The 10,067-nt window shown below is 41.2% G+C and overlaps 1 long non-coding RNA gene across 1 annotated transcript; it reads left to right on the top strand.

Annotated features, from left to right (window-relative positions):
- The first annotated feature begins 1,578 nt into the window (after nucleotides 1–1,578).
- Nucleotides 1,579–4,120, top strand: LOC126037513 (uncharacterized). The gene is made up of 3 exons (XR_007505726.1): nucleotides 1,579–1,685; nucleotides 2,913–2,966; nucleotides 4,036–4,120. It is a non-coding gene; the product is annotated as an uncharacterized LOC126037513 (long non-coding RNA).
- Nucleotides 4,121–10,067: the final 5,947 nt, after the last annotated feature.

The following is a 10,067-nucleotide window of genomic DNA, read 5'->3' on the forward strand; positions in this document are numbered from 1 at the left end:
ATTGTCTTGTTTAATGTGATCGGGAAGCTGATGGGAATAACCTTAAGTCAAAAGTGCTGTGAAACTGAAATGGGTCCAAAAAAACTTGTGCTGTACATAGTGTCGCCCTTAGTGGATTTCAAACCTTTTCATTTCCTGGCGATCAGTTCCAACTGTCTAGCGCAATGCAAATAAGCTGTCTTCAGATAGTAGCAACTTGGATCTTTTCTTATATCCACAAGTGATTTTTAAAGAAGTTGCTTCTAAGTTAGGTCAAGTTATCTAAAAACCATAAGCAGGATCTTTTTTCCCTCATTTATATTAATGCTGGGCAAAAGGGCAGAAGCTGATTTGGAAACCTGTAAGTGGAAGGGTGTTTTGCAGTAAGGTGGTGGTTGTTGTTTTGTTGGGTTTTGTTTTTCTCTTTTGTGGAGTCTTCGGTATTTTATTTTCTCCCCCAGTACTCCTAGGCTGCAGAACCAGCCTCCAAGGCACTATGGAATGACTTCTGCAATTAGCTTGGCTCCTCCTACGGATAGAGATTCCATTCATACTCAGAAGCTGCTTGAAGCGATGAAAGCATTGGGGGTATTTGAAGAGGAGGAAGAACTGAATCACAGGTATAACAAGACTGTAAAATTTGTTAATGTCCTGGGGTTTTTTTAGGGCAAACTTAACATGAGTTTTCTTTACAGGCTGGTCGTTCTTGGCAGACTGAATAACTTGGTCAAAGAATGGATTTCAGAACTTGGTGAGAGCCAGGTAAGGTTTTTTGATAGGTTCTTATCAAAACAGCTGAAGCCTTTTAGTTTCTTTCAAAGGCGATACTACTAGGATTTATGCTAAAGTTCAACATTTAACTTCCTTCTTAAGTATCAAGGAGATCTGTAGTAAGAGCCATTGAAATAATGTATAAAAGATCCTTTAGATGAAGACCTTCAAGTCCTTGGGGCACTGAATAAGTTTGTGAAGTGGCTCTGTCAGTTGACTTGTAGCGGTTAACAAAGCTGAAACAAGACATTGTGGGGGGAGACAGATGGTAACAGGGCAGTAAACTTGCCCCAGACAGCCTACAGCACTCAATCTACTTTGAAATTATTACTCTAGACTTGCCTTTGGTATGGCTCTTAGATGGTGTTCATTTATGTGGGTCTGCTGCAGGGAAGACTGATAATAGGTCTTTGTTTAAACTGATGAAGCGACTGCTACATTACCTACCTTTTTTGTTGTTGTTGTTGTTTGTGAGTTGCCAGGACTCCCTTCAGAAAAACAGAATCAGTCTATTAGACTAACAACTCAGTATGGGAGGGAGAAGACATTGTTTATGGAGGCTGCTGTAGTCTTTCTAAGTAACTTCTATGCTAGTTAAACTTGCACGTAGGTCAACGTGTATCTTCTGTTCTCCAGAAAACTCTTTCTCTTCTACCCACAGAATCTTCCCCCTTAAGTAGTAGCAAATGTTGGTGGCAAAATATTTACATTTGGTTCTTACAGGCTTGGAGTACACACTAAAGGTAAACTTTTGGTGTCTGGTCATAGTTGTAATGTTTGAAAGTGTCTTCCAACAGTAACAGAACAAATGGCATCTCTTTGCAGGTGCTGACATAGACGTGGCTTGTGTTGCTCCTAGACATGTAGAAAGATCGGATTTCTTTCAGTCGTTCTTTGAAAAACTGAAACGTCAGGAGGAAATAAAAAACCTAAGAGTAAGCAAGCTCTCTCCTTGATAGATTGTGCAACTCTGACAATAAGAATATTCCTGTTAAAGACTCCTATTGGTAGTGATTGTCTTACAAACCAAAATTAAAAAGGGCCTTGTTTCTGAGCCCCTTCTAAAATACTGTCTACGCAGCATGAAAGTGTGGAAGTCAAGCTTTTGGTTCCCTTCCCCAGTGACTGTATGTCCGATCCGAATCTCTGTGGTTCACTTCTCTCCTACCCATGGTTTGGGAATGAGTGGGCTATAGTATCAAAAAGCAAGGTTGTGCCTAGGAGCCTTGCTTTCATCCTGGCTGTAGTAAGGGGCTTGGCAAGAAAGTAACTGCATGCAGGTAGAGGAAGGGGCAGCCTGAGAGCTAAGGAAGTTGAATGTGATGTGGAAAGGTTTCTGTCAGTACCTTTGCCATGGTGTTCCTTGGGTGTACTTTAGGACCTCTAATTCATTCTTCTCTGGTCCTGTTCTTCTCTGGCTACTCAGCCCGAGACTTTGTAGAAGAGATGCACAGTCAGCTTTGCATAAAGTCAATAGGAGCTGTGCTGTGAATGTACAAAACTGCCTTGTAAAATGACCCTCCGGTGCATATGCTGTGTACTTTGCATATAGAACCGAACTCCTGAGAAGTGTTTCTCTCAGGCTGGTCTTCCTTGTGCAGACATTTTGAAAGACTTCACGTGCATAGCTAATGAGCCTTTGTTTAGGTGACCGAAGACAGGGTCAGTGGGCTGTGGCACAGTTCTGACGAGTGGGCTACAAAATTGAAAACTGTCCCATAAGGTAGCTGATAGCATCTCAGGCATGGTAGAAAATAAAAATACAGGAGGCTAGTGCGCGCTGTCAAACGCGGACAGAATGTTCTCGATTTCTCTGGATGTTAACCAGGAGTAAGATAGCTACAGAAATGTCTTGCTTTTCTTCCTCACCACCAAGGTAAGTACCTTACAACCTCTGATACTGATGGCTCATTGTGCACTGTTTGTTCATTACAATACGTGATCAGCCTCCGGATCTCTTGGCTAAATAACTTGTTAAAGCTAGTATTATACCGTCTTAGTGCTATACCGCTTGCAGCTTATGAACAATTCTTCTGGTTTGGAAGCAACTCAGTCTTTATACTGAGTAGTTAGCAGTGTAAATTCTGCATTTGATCGTAGTTCAGGAGAAACATTAAAGTAGCAAGCCATGTTTTCTTACACAGTTATCCTCTCCTTTCCAGGCAGTTGAAGATGCATATGTACCAGTTGTCAAGTTTGAGTTTGATGGCATTGAGGTAAGCATTTTTTGGTTTTTTTTAAGTGAGTAAATTTTTTCTTGCTTTGGAATAGGATAACTTTTCCAGGGAGCTGTGACTGTGCTATTTTGGACCGCAAAGTATCCCAGGAGAAGACATTGCAGTAGAATGGGAGCTTATAGGAAAATAAGCCCCTAGGGAGCCTAGCAGGCATGGGAGCATCAGGGACATCTTTTTCTAGGCCTGTGCTGTAGACCAGGGTAGCCTGCTTGAATAGCATTTATCCCTAGGATCATGCAGAGTGGGAGCAGAGGCGGTGTCCTTGCTCAGTCTTCTTAGCTCTGCCAAGCTAGGTATCTACAGAGGGATGTGTACAGTGTAGTTCACTGTACGAATCGTGTGAGCAGACTAAATGTTTTGCTGCACATCCAAAATGAAGTGGTCATGGGACAAACAATCTGGAAAATGGAAAGTGAAAGTACTCATTTGACTCCCGCCTGGGTCTGTCAGCTGCAGGAATCCAGCTATCTTGAATACATCCTATACAATGAATCAAGACCTGCCTGCTGTAGTCCCTAAGCAAGTTACTGCTTGGTATCACTATCACAAAGAGATTTATTCAGTGACCTTTTTGTGGCCTTCATCTGGTACAGACTTTCACAGGATAATCTTCTTGCCTCAGACTGTACTAAAAAGCAGATACTTCAGGATCAAAAGGGCTTACTGCATAAAGGAAATGCTCTCTCCTTTGCTGAAGTATAGTTGAGGTGACTGAACTTAAGTCTTAATTCTGTGAATAATTTTAAGTTCCCTTTTAACTGAAACTCTAAGTCTAGAGTAATCTTTTCCAACTTAAAATGCCCTCTTCCTTTCCCTAGCTTAAAAAGAAAGGGGTGATGCAGTGAAGGCTTTGTAAATAAAATTGGGAACTTCTAGAAATTGTATTGAGTCTTCTGGCAAGTAAATCTCTTGGGAGATGTATCTATAGTCACATAATTCTAAATACAGATGTTAACCACTCTTTTTAGACTTGAGTAACTGTCCCCCACCAGTGTGCTGTTTGCAAACTGCGGGGCATTCTAACGGTTGGCACTTTTTGCCTCTTAAGATTGATCTCGTGTTTGCAAGACTGTCTGTGCCAATTGTTGCTGATAATCTTGATCTCAGAGACAACTCGTGTCTCAGAAGCCTGGATATAAGATGTATACGGAGCTTAAATGGTAAGCATATTTGCACATCTTTAACAAGAAAATGTTACTAAAGTTGGTATGGAATGCACGTTACACACCCCAAGTTTCTGTACAGGATGCAGAAACTGATCCCCTGTATACTTGAGATCTGAGGAGGTGGCGAGTGGGCTTAAATTCAGCTGTTTCAAGTTGTGTGTTTAGATAGACCTGTGTTTCATGTTTCTTCGATTGGGGGGGGTGTGGTGTTCCAGTTTGCTACAGAAACTGCTTCAGGTGAATAGGTAGAGCACTTGATAGAGAAGATTGTGTGGTAGTTCATTAAAAAAAAAAGGATATTTAAAATACCTGAAGCCGAAGTTGCTCACTGTTTAACGCTGACTGGTTTAATTGTTCCTGGCTGTCGAAAGAAACCTAGCTTTCGGAATCCTGTCGAAGGGCCTTACTGACAATTGTTGGCTGTAGTCTAAAGTATGAAAAAGCTGTTGAGGGTACCAGTTACCTGAGGTGATACGGAATGTGTAACCTCTAATTTGTTATGTTATGTGCCTGTAAGGTTATGTGTAACCTCTGATTTTTAAGGTAATACAAAGCAAGTAATGCAAACTTGTTTTCATAGACTTGCAGGAGAAACTGTAAGCTATTGATCCAGTACAGCACAGAACTGACTCGTACCTGTTACCAGGAAGTGCTGTACTTCAACTGTTTTTTCTTACAGGCTGCAGAGTTACTGACGAAATCCTGCACCTAGTGCCAAATAAAGAGACCTTCCGGCTCACGCTCCGTGCAATTAAACTGTGGGCAAAACGTGAGTAATGTGATTGTTTGTGATCTTTAAACTTTCCAGAGGCACCTCGTGCTGAAAAAACAATGGCACTAGAAGTCCTTCATCTTTGGATAGCTGTTTAAATATCAGGTTTTAGTTCAAAACCTGTGTTTTAGTTTAGATTCAAGGACTGTCTGTGGGGTAGATTCTGTGTTTTTTTTTAATGGGGGTGGAGTGGGGAGATGAGGGGAGTGCCTACAAGACAAGGTGCTGCACTGCTTACCAGGAACCTGACTAGAAAGGATAAAAAATGCCCAGTGAAGTATAAAAGCTTGATAGATAAGGAATAAGAAAATACCGTTTGCGCATGTGACTAGAGCAAGTGCTAGAAGAATGGCAGAACCTTCTTCTCAAGGGAAGTTGGAGCGAAGCAGTAGCTGTAGCAGTGCAGGCAAATTTCAGAGTAGCGGTATTTTGGGAAGTGGTGTGGTAACGATTCTTTTTCGCATCGCTGTAAGGACCAACAGTTTTGGCCTCGTTGCACTGCAAAAATAACTGTCTTGGAGGCTGAAGGGTGCTAGGTATTCTATAGATTGTGAAGGTGGTGCTGTAAATTTGAAGGACTATACTTGGGCATGGGAAGACTACAGGGCAACGACAATGTCTGCATTGTAGGACGTGGCATTTACTCCAACGTGCTGGGATTTCTTGGTGGGGTTTCCTGTGCTGTGCTAGTAGCGAGAACGTGTCAACTCTATCCAAACGCTTTGGCTTCTACTCTGGTGAACAAGTTCTTCTTGGTTTTTTCAGAATGGTAAGAGCTATTGATGACTATTTTGATTTGCGTAAAGCAGTAACACTTTCTGAGGTGGTTCTTTATATAAGATTTAGACCAACACCATTCAGTCCTACCCTGAATTACATGGCAGAGTCAGTGCCTGGCTTTTCTTGTTTAGGGAGTGGCCAAGACCTGTATTGCTGAAACAACAGGAAGAGAGCAATCTTAACTTAGCAGTATGGGACCCCAGGGTATGTAGACATGGAATTTGGAAGCCTTGAACCTTTCTTCTAAGCTAAGCTGCTGGTGCTGAGCACAATTGTTTTAACATCACAGGTGAACCCATCAGACCGATACCTCGTAATGCCTATCATCACCCCAGCCTATCCGCAGCAGAACTCTACGTACAACGTATCTACATCAACGCGAGCGGTAATGGTGGAGGAGTTCAGACATGGTAAAGTTCTTTCCATGCTTATTAACTGCTTAAAAGGTGTCATTCTTGCAATATGAAACCACATTACCTGACTTGGTTATATTCCGTGCGGTGTTGTGCCCTTTTAGGCAGAAGAGTTCTCTGGGAAGTCTACCTGTTGCAGGCAACAAGGGAGCAGTTTTACAATGAACTGTTGTAGTAGGCGTGTATTGTGTCAAGGGAATTCCTGCTTTTTGATCTGTCAATTACTGTTCAAAACCTTTCTCTTGTAAAGTTTCTATCACGCTCTGCTAGTCTTAAAAACAAAATGGTAGTAAGGTTTTCAACCTTAATTGTAGGTCTTGCAGTTACGAATGAGATTCTCCAAGGAAAATCAGGCTGGTCAAAGCTCTTTGAACCACTGGACTTTTTTCAGAAATACAAGTATGTATGAAATCTGTTACCTGAACTTGAAATGATTGCCGTACTGGTTAGCATAGTGACTTTTAGCTTGCAGTCGAAATACAAGATGGCATTGATATGTTTGTTTTTCAGAAGCTGGAGGTAGTCATAGGAATTTTGGTAAGGATAAGTATAGGGAAGATAGAAAAACTGTTTGTGTTTTGCCACTGACACTGTTTTTATTAACAAAAATACCAGCTCTGATACTTAGAATGCAGCAGAACACGATTCTGAAGGATGTAATCAGTTTTTCTTCAGTTAATACTGTGCTGCCTGCAGGATATAATGTGTCTTGTCTGGAAGTCATTTTCTATACATTTAAGGCCGTTTTGGTTTCATTTGAAGGAATATCAAGTCCTGAGCTAGAATGTTACTTTTTCTTTTCTTCTAGACATTATATTGTGCTGACTGCTAGTGCCTCTACTAAAGAGCATCACTTAGAGTGGTAAGTCTTGCTTTGAGTGTGGGTTCAATACATCATTGACGCTCAATTCAGTGTTGCGCTTCATTTGGTTAATACAGTTCACAAAACTAAAGTATTTGACTGTGCAGCTCAGCATGGAATACAGTAGGGAGGTAAGTAGACAGTTCCTCAGCAAAACTAAAAGCTTTCTTGTGAAGGGAAGTTAGCGTAAGTAAGTTATCTTGCTGTTTAAGAAGTTAAGCTAAAGACCTAAGTCATGATGAGAAGGAACAAAGAGGGTTAGCGTGCGTATGCTCTGTGCCATCTGGAGAAGCAGACTCCTTAGGAGTCTAAGGAGACTACTTACCCAAGGCTACTTCAGTTAGGAAGATGTTCCTTGTTGCAGAGACTAAAGTAAATGGGGATTACTTGATGTCATCAGATGTGTAGTGGACACTGGAGAGCTTGATCTTTTACTGACTTATAGAGCGGTGGTCTCCAAACTTTTGTGCACTCCTGTGAGCAAAACAAAAAAAAAAAAGTAATTTTTGAACACATAGTTGCAGTCTATGTCTACTTCTTTACAAGTTACGTACGCATTACTGAAGTTCTAATCTTTTCTTCCCGGACCCAGTGGATTGTCTTGTGCACCCCCTGGGGTACATCCCCCTCCGACACTTTGAAGATGACTGTTGTAGAGCCTTAGAAGGCTTGGTTTCATAGCTTTTTTACTGGATGCAATATTTAATTTAGGACTAGACTGCACTCAACGCTAAGTTGCTCTGGTAATGTAGTCCGCCTGTTCCAGAGCCTACTTTTCTCCAGTGAAGTGAAACAAGGCTGTTTAATCGGGGTGAAACCTGACCGTCTGCACAGAGTACCTGAATGCTGATAAATAGTGTTTACTACGTTTTAATCTAGTAGTGTGCTCAGGCATCTTGTGTTTAGTGCTGGAAATGATCATCTCGGCATGCTTGGTAGTGGATAGGTAAATTGCAGGAGTGCTGATCTACTTTGTGAAAGGTAATGTGAGAACCCCTTCAACTGTGGTTAGAGAAAATGACTGCTGCTGACGTGGTATTTGTCACTGTCTCAAGGCAGACATGCCAGTAATAACTTGTTGAACCTGTGTGAATGGGGTGACTAACTGTGAGTCTTGAAATAAGGGGAAACGGTGAGGAATTAAGGTACTGTAATGTGTGTGGTGTTCTTTTTCTGAAGAAACGAGTGCTTTGCCTGCCTTGCTCAAGTAAGCAAGGAAAATAGCTGTGTGTACCAGACCCCTGTTCTGAGGGCACCTTGGTTATACTTCAGGGTTCGGCTTGCGGTCTAAGGCAAATGATTGAATTCTTGAGCTACCTCTGAAAGACACCTTATTTCCTGTTTAAAAACAGCTCTAGTAGGTAATACCTCTTACCTGAACTTGTTAATTTGTTCACTTAAAAATCGTGTCAGCTACAGCTTGATGTCAGTCGCAGTTAGGTATACAACAAGGAGTTCTGGGCAGAGGGCTTAGAGCCAAATAGTTTTTAATGTGAGATGTTTTAAGTGGAGAAGGCTTATTGTATCTCACAATAAAGATGAGGAAAGTTCTGGCTGCAGTAAAAGCTGACGTTTTTGCAGTGACAGAAATGGCAGCAAACGGGGCTTAGTTTTGCATCTGGGAAAATGAAAAGCAGAAGACAAACTTGCTTCCGTTTGCTATAAGAACAAGTTTAGTTCACCAACTCTTGAATGGATTTGGGAATAGATGGCACATCTCTGTTGTTCATCAACATAAGATACTTGTGAAGAACGTACAGAGTTCTGACTGCTTTCAAGGGTATCAGTGTTTTAGGTAGGAGGGTAAAATGCCAGTACTTCATTTAAAAGAATAGCCTTGGTGGTCATGATACATTTCTTGGGTAAGTCTCTGATGAGACTGTGTTGACTGGATCGTTTGTTTATTAAAGGAACGATATTTTTCAGTTTGGCTGGAAGAGGGTAAACTCTTTTCACAGATCAGTCTGCAAGAAGAATAGCATCTTTACTCAGGTGTAATGGAAGAGTTGTGCTTGAGCCTTTTCTAAACAGTTGTTCTCCTTGATCTTTGGGGTAAAAAGGAGCTTTGCTGCACTTCAAAATGCAGCCAGAGGTGCTGGGAATCTGCTTCTTGTTGACATTTTCATCATAGGTTATATGTTGAAGTGTTGTGTCTGACCTGTTAAGAGTACAAGTTAAACTTACTTACTGCCTCTGTCTTTGGAAACTTTGAAGCTCCAATGTCCCTGAAAACATCTCCAACTCCAGTGTGTGTGATATAAATATCTAGTATCTGCTGAGCTGAATGAAACTTACTACTTACTTACTGACTGGTTAGCATTTTTGGTATTAGCATTGTATTATAAGAAGGCAGATAACTACTGTGCTGGATACAGTCAAAAATGAGTAAATGTCTCTTGTTCTTATCAGGATTGGCCTTGTGGAATCTAAAATTCGTGTGCTGGTTGGAAACTTGGAGAGGAATGAATTTATATCTATTGCACATGTAAAGCCACAGTCTTTCCCTGGCAGCCGAGAACTTTGTAAACAGTGAGTTTCATTACTTTTCTGAACTAGAGTTTGGCCGATGTATTGTACCTTGTTTATATTCCTTCACCTCAGCTTACCTGTGAGAGATGTTCAGTTATGTACCTACTGTTTTGTAGGTACGAGGTCTGCCGGGCAAGGTTCTGAGCATGTAGGATCTTTTTAAAGAAGGGAGAACTTGAGGGAGGAGTTCTCGGAGAACTTGAGTATGGGCTGACTCCAATCTTTAGCTGCTGCGTACAACTAAACTGTTTTGCTTAATCCCTTCTTGAGAGTAGATGCTAGCACCCAAATAACTGGCATCTGTGCATAAATGATAGATTTGTGACTCTGTCTTTTTAGGAGTGGATATGTGTCAATGTGGTTTCTTGGAATCGTGTTTAGGAAAGTGGAGAATGCAGAAAGTGTTAACGTTGATTTAACGTGCGTTATACAGTCATTCAAGGATACAGGTAAGCCTCTATTTTGCTCTAGTCTCGTAGGGTTTCGATTTTTAATTCTAGTGCAAGTTGCTTCACAAAGTGAATTGTGCTTCCTTCTGGTATTAGCTATTAGCTATTT

This window comes from Accipiter gentilis, unplaced genomic scaffold, assembly GCF_929443795.1.
Source record: "Accipiter gentilis unplaced genomic scaffold, bAccGen1.1, whole genome shotgun sequence".
NCBI classification, from domain to species: domain Eukaryota; kingdom Metazoa; phylum Chordata; class Aves; order Accipitriformes; family Accipitridae; genus Astur; species Astur gentilis.